This window comes from Silene latifolia, chromosome 1 (genome assembly GCF_048544455.1).
Source record: "Silene latifolia isolate original U9 population chromosome 1, ASM4854445v1, whole genome shotgun sequence".
NCBI lineage: Eukaryota > Viridiplantae > Streptophyta > Magnoliopsida > Caryophyllales > Caryophyllaceae > Silene > Silene latifolia.
In genome coordinates this window covers 42,640,541-42,649,196 of record NC_133526.1, presented here as the reverse complement: position 1 = coordinate 42,649,196, position 8,656 = coordinate 42,640,541, and positions in this window count along the sequence as shown.

The following is an 8,656-nucleotide window of genomic DNA, read 5'->3' as shown; positions in this document are numbered from 1 at the left end:
ATACTCAAGTCTTCTACTTGACACACTTCTTTCTGAAACTTTCGTCTGTAGCGAAAAGTCTTCTCTGGCTCGGGATCAATTGGAAGAATCTCGGACCTAGTTGACCTAGACATACACGAAACTAACAAGAAAAGTGTAAGAACGGTCTCAAGGAACTAAATTTCCCTGAGACAAAAGACAAAATAAACAAAAACAAATAAGAAAATTGTTGCCTCCCCGGCAACAGCGCCAAATTTTATAAGGCTAAAGTCGTATCACCTAATCAAAGTAAATCTATCTCAGTACTAACAAAATAGCTAGCTGTAAGACAGGTATCGAATCCACAGGGAGGCGATAATATTCAGTTTGCTAATATTTAGATTGTCTTAAAGTAACAATTTCTTGGAGGTTTGTTTGGTTTGTTTTCTAACAACTAATAACAAGTGAAATAAAGATGAATAACAATAATATAAAGAAGTCTAGGATGCCGGTTCACTAAGTTAATTATACGGGGTGTATCTTAATCAATTGTTAGGTCAATCAAACTATCTAAGGTCACAATATTGATTAATTCTATTATGCCCTTTAGATTCAGTTTAACATGCAATCACTATAATTAAACACAACCTATATGATTATCGCAGCCTATATTAATCATAACCTACTCGGTGAAAGTATTAATTCGCTACACTATTTATAGATTCAGGCTTTAAATCATATAACTAGAATAAGAACAATAATCAAACTATAGTTTAAACGATATTGCTAATAATCAATTAATAGCCCCCCTTCTAATCAACCTAGATCCTCTTTATCCTAGATGAAAGATTTAGCTACTCATATTAAATAGATTAACAACAATAAAGGTAGATGAAAGCATGATTGAAGACATAAAATAATAACAATGGAATAAACGCATAAACTTGAATAATAATTAACGAAGAACGATTAATGTACCTTAACAATTAATGAGGAAAGATTGTAGATCCAAAAGTAATGCTAGCCGACTAAACTAATAGTTTTTTCGAGTTCAGAATATAATAAAAGCATAACCTAATTGTTCTCCCGAATTTAGAATATATAATACAAATAAGACGTGTTTTAGGAAAATTTGGAAAACAATCTAACCAAGAAGATCCTCGATCGAGCCTGGTAATACTCGATTGAGGACACTTCACTCGATCGAGCCCAGTGCTACTCGATCGAGGAACCACGTGCCTCAGGTTATCTTCGTCTTAACTTCTCTTCTTATCTTCAAGTCTCCTCGTTTCTCGTGACATGCCTCGTGTATTCCGCTATGCCATATCCGTAATACTCATCTTTACTTGATTCACCTCGTAATGCGTTATTTCTGCATTAAACATAAAGTAGCGGCAGTATCGACAATTCACTATAAAAGGCATATAAATGACATAATAAGCACAGAAACGGTATCAAAACTAACATGAAAGGGGTCATAAAAGTGTATATAAAAGTTATACATTACACGATTTTACCGATCTTAATATAATTATTACTGTTCGAGGTTGAATGAATTACTTGCTAACCGTTGTCAATTAATTACGATTTCATCTTTATATTGAGATTTTTATCTATGCTGAATTATTAGTGATTGATTCTTATACCGATCATTAATATTTTCTATCAATAAGTTTATTCTTCTATTTGAGAGATAGGTTTAGCGATTATATTATTGAGTTAATTTAAGATAAGTATTTGGTTAAATCAGAAGGTAAAGTTTGGGTGCCCCATAATTAGCGTGATATTATCGTCAATTTCTTGTAATGGTTTTATGGATCATTGACGATGGGTGGCTAAGAGATTCAGAAAAGTAACATTGAGATTTACGGAGAACAATGGAAGTGTGTAAGAGTTTGGAATGAATGAGTGACATTGCTTTGGTTACAATTTCTTGGATGAGAGTATGATACCAGCACCACTATTTATTCTTTTTGGCTTTATTAAAAGGGTGTTGCTCTTTCATGGACATAATTTACTCAATCATGTACATATTTTCCGTAATTACCCTTCTCATTTGCTTCACCCACTCTAAACTCTCATTGTCTCCTTCTCTCTCAAAGAAAAAGATGTAGAAAATATCGGTATACTTCCTCTATAAATATTCGGATTATAACGAAATTATAATTATGTAAAACGAGTCATAAATGAAATTACATAAACAAAAGTATAGAGATATGAATCAACCTTTGGTCCTAGCAAAATTGGCCTAAGAACAATATCGAAATCGATATTCCCCTAATGGTTGCACCCAAAATGTGATGAGAAATGCCTCTTGTTCTTGCTAGAATAGATCCCCAAAATTGTTGTGAAATTTTTAGGGTTTTGTGTTTCTTTGATGAGAGAATTTTAGGTCAAAAATTAGGATAAGAAAAATGATTCCCATTTCTCCTTTAAACCGTGTAAAGGAGAAAAATAGGGGAAGATTTTTCTTTTCCTTTTTTACGGCCAACTACCAAATAAAAATAAGGAGAAAAATCTTCTTATTTTTGGGTAGTTATCAAAATGTATAATATGTGCACATTTTATCAATTGTCATATATATTGTCCCGTATTAATAAGTCCACACACTTAATACCGGTCCGTCATCATTTATTATGACAATATCGTATAATATATACATTAACTATAAATATCGCATATTTATAGTTCGCTAATCAAATATAACTGGTTATGTTTAATTACGAATTAACATCTTAATTCTTTTAAGCTAACATTATATACATTAATTAAATATAACAGTTTATATTCAATTTACGAATTTAACAATTAATTCGTCTCAGCTGGTATTATTTAATTGTATTAAATAATCGTCTCATCATCACATTGACTAACTGTTTAGTCAAATACATGGACTAACCTTTTAGTCAGGCATCAATGTGATTATATTTTCATACAATCAGATCTCTCAAACACATCCTTTAGGTGTGACCTTTAGGGACCAGTTGATCACCGCCATCAGTATGATAATAACGTCAAACTTCTAGCATGTCAACTGTTATTAAGTAATCGTTAATCAACTGATAAAATACTAAGTATACCCTTGTGAACCTATAAGAGATTTATATACGTTATCACACTAACTGTGGAGGACACAAGCTCCAACAATCTCCCACTTGTCCTCACAAGTGTATGTGCGATAACCGATTCTCATATCCTAAAATTTCTCCCACTCAATGTAAAACAATTTGCAAAATCCGTATTCACAAAGGTCGTATTTTACAAGTGATCAATATCAAGAGTGGTTTTCCCGACTAGAGAGTAACTTAACTGATAAACGAATCATCATTCGAGCATGGCCATGCATTTCAGTAACAACTCCTCAAGTGGCCCTGAGAAATAACTAAACCTGATAAAGGTTGGATATTTTCTTCAACTCGAATCCTGCAGATATAAGCACAGTATGAAATGACCCAGTGACAATCTGCTTAGCCTCCTGTTACGGCAGACCATGAGAAAGAAACCAAAGTCACCGAAAAACTGCCTTAATCTCAAGAGACAGTCGATAGTCAAAAGAATCGACTCTAGAAACACAATGGACGTCCAATCCATGACCTGACACCGAATGTTTTTAAACATTTAGGACTCCATTACGTTGTCACAATTTTTGTCCTACGAGGTATCGTTATAACTCGCATCTGTGATCGATCAGCCAACTGTTTGACTTATGGCTCGTTGAACCCACCATCAATCAACTTCACAAAATAATAGCCAGAGTTATCAGCTCATGTAGGCGATTACGGACCAAAACAAATATAATGTTATTCAGTTCACTTTGTGGCGTTCAATGTTGTCGTACAATCCACATGAAAAACAAAATATGAAATAAAACGATGAAGTTATAAATAGCATATGAAAAAGATAATGTATCGAATCCATAATCAACTAGTACAACTCAGGAACACGTTTAATTCCCATGGAAATAACGTGCCCTTCATGCTTATCATATCTTAATGGTTTAGTAAGAGGGTCCGCGATGTTGTCATCCGAAGCAATCTTGTCAATCATTATCTCCTCTTGCTCCACGTAATCACGGATCAGGTGAGCCTTCCGATGTACATGTCTAGACTTGTTGCTAGACTTTGGCTCCTTAGCCTAGAAGATGGCACCTCTATTGTCACAATAGATGGTGATCGGGTCATTCGAACTAGGAACTATCGTAAGTCCTTGTAAGAATTGACGCATCCATATAGCTTCCTTTGCTGCTTCCGAAGTGGCATAGTACTCGGATTCAGTAGTAGAATCTGCTACAATTCAACTTCTTGTTTGGAACTTTTCCAGCTGACCGCAGGACCATTAAGAGTAAAGATGAACCCGGACTAAGATTTTGAATCATCTCGATCTGTTTGGAAGCTAGCGTCTGCGTAACCGATTGCGCATAGCTTAGTATCTCCTCCATAAGTCAATACTCAATCCTTAGTCCTCCGCAGGTAATTAAGGATGTTTTTAACAGCTATCCAGTGTGTTTCACCTGGATTCTTTTGGTACCAACTCGTCATACTCAATGCATATGCCACGTCTGGACGTGTGTATATCATGGCATACATGATTGATCCTATGGCTGATGCATAAGGAACACGACTCATGCGTTCAACCCCTTCAGGCGTCGTGGGTGACTGAAACTTGCTCAAATGCATCCCAGACGTCATTGGAAGGTTCCCCTTCTTAGAGTTGGTCATGCTGAACATTTCAAGAATCTTATCCAAATAAGACTCCTGACTCAGTGATAACATCCGTCGTGATCTATCTCGATAGATACGGATTCCCAATATGCGTTGTGCCTCACCCAGATCTTTCATTTGGAAATGGTTCTTCAACCATCCTTTAACCGAAGATAAGAGAGGAATGTCATTCCCAATCAAGAGTATATCATCGACATACAATATCAAGAAAACAATCTTGCTCCCACTCGACTTGATATATAAGCATGGTTCCTCGACCGATCGAGTGAAACTATACTCTTTTATCACCTGGTCGAAACGATAATTCCAACTCTGAGAAGCTTGCTTAAGTCCATAAATGGAACGCTTAAGCTTGCACACTTTCTTAGGATTTTCAGGATCTATGAAACCTTCGGGTTGCACCATGTACAACTCTTCCTCCAAATAACCGTTTAAGAAGGCGGTTTTCACATCCATTTGCCAAATTTCATAGTCATGAAAAGCAGCAATCGCTAAGATTATCCGAATGGAACGTAGCATAACTACGGGTGCAAAAATTTCATCATAATGCAATCCGTGCACTTGAGTGAAACCTTTTGCCACTAGTCATGCCTTATAGGTATCTGGTTGCCCATCTACAGAATGCTTTATTTTGTAAAGCCATTTGCACTGTAGAGGTTTTACCTTATTAGGTAAATCAACAAGATCCCATACGTCATTCTCATACATGGAGTCCATCTCGGATTGCATGGCTTCAAGCCATAGCTTTGAGTCGGAACAGGTCATGGCACCTTTATAGGTAGCGGGTTCATTACTCTCTAGGAGCAAAACGTCATTCTCCTCGACCATACCATTGTATCTGTCTGGAGGATTAGAGACTCTACCCGACCTCCTAGGTTCCTGAGGAATATTAACCGTATCATCAGTTGAAGGAACAACTTCCTCCATCTGTTCCTCGGTTATTGGTTCTTGAACCTCCGACAGCTCGAAGGTTCTATTACTTGACTTGTTCTCGAGAAATTCTTTCTCTAAGAACTTTGCACTAGCCGTAACAAAAACTCGATGTTCGGTAGGTGAATAGAAGTAATGACCAAACATTCCTATTGGATAACCAATAAAGTATATCTCGACCGATCGCGGGCCGAGCTTATCCTCGTGTCTCCACTTGACATAAGCCTCGCAGCCCCAAACCCGAATAAAGGACAAGTTAGGGACCGTTCCCTTCCACATTTCATATGGAGTCTTGTCGACAGCTTTAGACGGACTTCGGTTAAGAATAAGAGCAGATGATAAAAGAGCAAAACCCCCCATAATGAATCAGGTACTACCGTGTGACTCATCATGGATCGAACCATATCAAGTAGTGTTCGATTTCTCCGTTCGGACACACCATTTAATTGAGGTGTTCCAGGTGGATTTAACTGTAAAACTATTCCACAGTCTTTGAGGTGTTGATCAAACTCATTTGAAAGATATTCGCGACCCCGATCTGAACGGAGTGCTTTAACCTTTCTTCCCAGTTGGTTCTCAACCTTATTCTGGTATTCCTTGAATTTTTCAAAGGACTCACTTTTATGCTTCATTAAGTAGACATATCCGTATCTACTCAAATCGTCCGTGAAAGTGATAAAATATCTATAGCCATCTATAGCGGTAATTGACATAGGTCCACATACATCAGTATGTATGAGTCCTAATAAGTCACTAGCGCGCATTCCAACACGTTTGAAGGAAATTCGAGTCATTTTGCCGATAAGACATGATTCACACGTGCCAAATGTAGAAAAATCGAATGCGGGAATAGTCCCATTCTCGACGAGTTTCTTTACACGTTTTTCATTTATGTGTCCCATTCGACAATGACATAGATAAGTTTGATCTTTGTCACCAACCTTTAATTTCTTATTATTCACGTGTAATATATCTGTGGTTTGATCTAAGATGTAAATTCCATTCATGGAAACTGCTTTGCCATAAACCATTTCATTAAAAGAGAAAATACAACTATTATCCTTTATTGAAAATGAAAAACCGTCTTTATCAAGTACGGAAACAGAAATAATGTTCTTAGATAAACTGGGTACATAGTAACAGTTATATAAATATAACTCAAAACCACTTGGGAGTTGGATTACATATGTTCCCTTTAAGACTGCAGCAACTCTAGCTCCATTCCCAACTCGCAGGTCCACATCACCCTTTGCGAGAGGTGTGATGTTTTTTAAGCCCTGGAAATGATTACACAGATGAGAACCACAACCAGTATCAAGTACCCAAGTTCTGAAACTTGCATGGTTAATCTCAATCATATGAATATAAGATGACATACCAACAGGAGTGACGCGGCCTGCTTTTATGTCCTCACGGTACACGGGACAGTTCCTCCTCCAATGTCCAGTCTTGTGACAATGGTGGCATTCAATGTCACCGCCCTTGCTCTTTGCCTTGCCTTGTGAGCCACTAGTCTCACCAGGCCCACTCTTACCGTTTCCTGACTTTTTAAACTTTGGCTTTCCTACAGTTAGGTCGCCGTGAGCCTTGCCCTTACCCTTATTCTTGTTGGAAATCATGAGAACATCTTGCTTCATGCTCCCACTCAATTTCATATCCTTCTCGGTCTGTACGAGAAGTGAGTGTAGCTCATGAGGACTTTTCTTCATGTCATTCATGTAGTAATTTGCCCTGAAATGGGCAAAACCTGTTGGGAAATGTGTTCTCAATAATAGTACGATCACATGATTTAAATATCATAATTAAATCTCATACTAAGAATACATGAGGGATGATTCTTTATACAGTCGACTGACCGTCATTAATCGGTAATGATTGGCTAACTAAAGTTTGACATTACTGTCGTGTGACGGTGGTGGTCAGTTGATCCCTTTAGGTCACACCTATAGGATGAGGCCCAAATAGATATTTAATTAATTGTATGCGATACAGATTAATTAATTCCTTAATTATGAGAGTGCAATTTTGCGTCTTATTGTAATGTGATTAAATAAGATTTAAATTTAGTAATTAAGTGTTAATTTACTAAATTAGTTGAGGTATTATATAAGTTTTGAGGTAGAGGTAATTAGTTATTTAAAGTTACAAGAAGTTGTAATTTTAACCAACTAGTAATTACGGGACCCATTATATGTTGATATAATGGTAGTATACTACTCAAAAAATGGAGTGTATATTATATTACTAATTGTAATATTTAAGTGTTAAATGATTACATTAATAATTAATTATGTAAGATATTTAAACATATGACTTATAAGCATTTGTGAGACAAATGACAAAAGGCAAAAATAGACCAAAATAGGTCCAATATTTCAGCCAAATCAAGAGACAAAAGATGCTCTTTTGTCTTTGTTTATTTTGGTTAGAGTGTGATAGTGACTTGTCATATGAAGCTTTAATCATGCCTATATCTTACACTACTCTACCTAAACTTTACAAGAGAGTAAAACAAAAGAAAAATATTCCCCTATGCATGTAAAGCCACCGGTTTTGGCTCTTACATATAGAGCATTTTGTTGCTCAATTTTTGTTGTTGTTCCTTACTTGTTTTCTCTCAAGTTTTTCCTCACATGCAATTGATAAAACCTCTCTAAAAATACTAATACTCATTATCTATTACTAGAGGTAGTAATATAAGAACATTAGTATTTTTAAGGTTACGTACATTTCTACTATATATCTAGTTAATATTAGTAGGAATTTTTGGGATTAATCTTGGGTGCAATTTATTGGAGTGGCTTCTATACTTGGAGTCTTAGGAGGATCATCCATCATATTTAGCTCAAGAACAAGTGAAGGAAGGTGACCTTACTTGTGCCCATAATTTCGAAACACATAACAATGTAAGGAACATTGTTCTTCTTATAAATCTTTCATTTTGTTATGCATGCACTAGATCTAAAGAACAAATAATTAACAAGTTAATTAGTTCACTATTAGAGGAGTCTAATAATAGGTATATGAACCTAACAAGTGGTATCAGA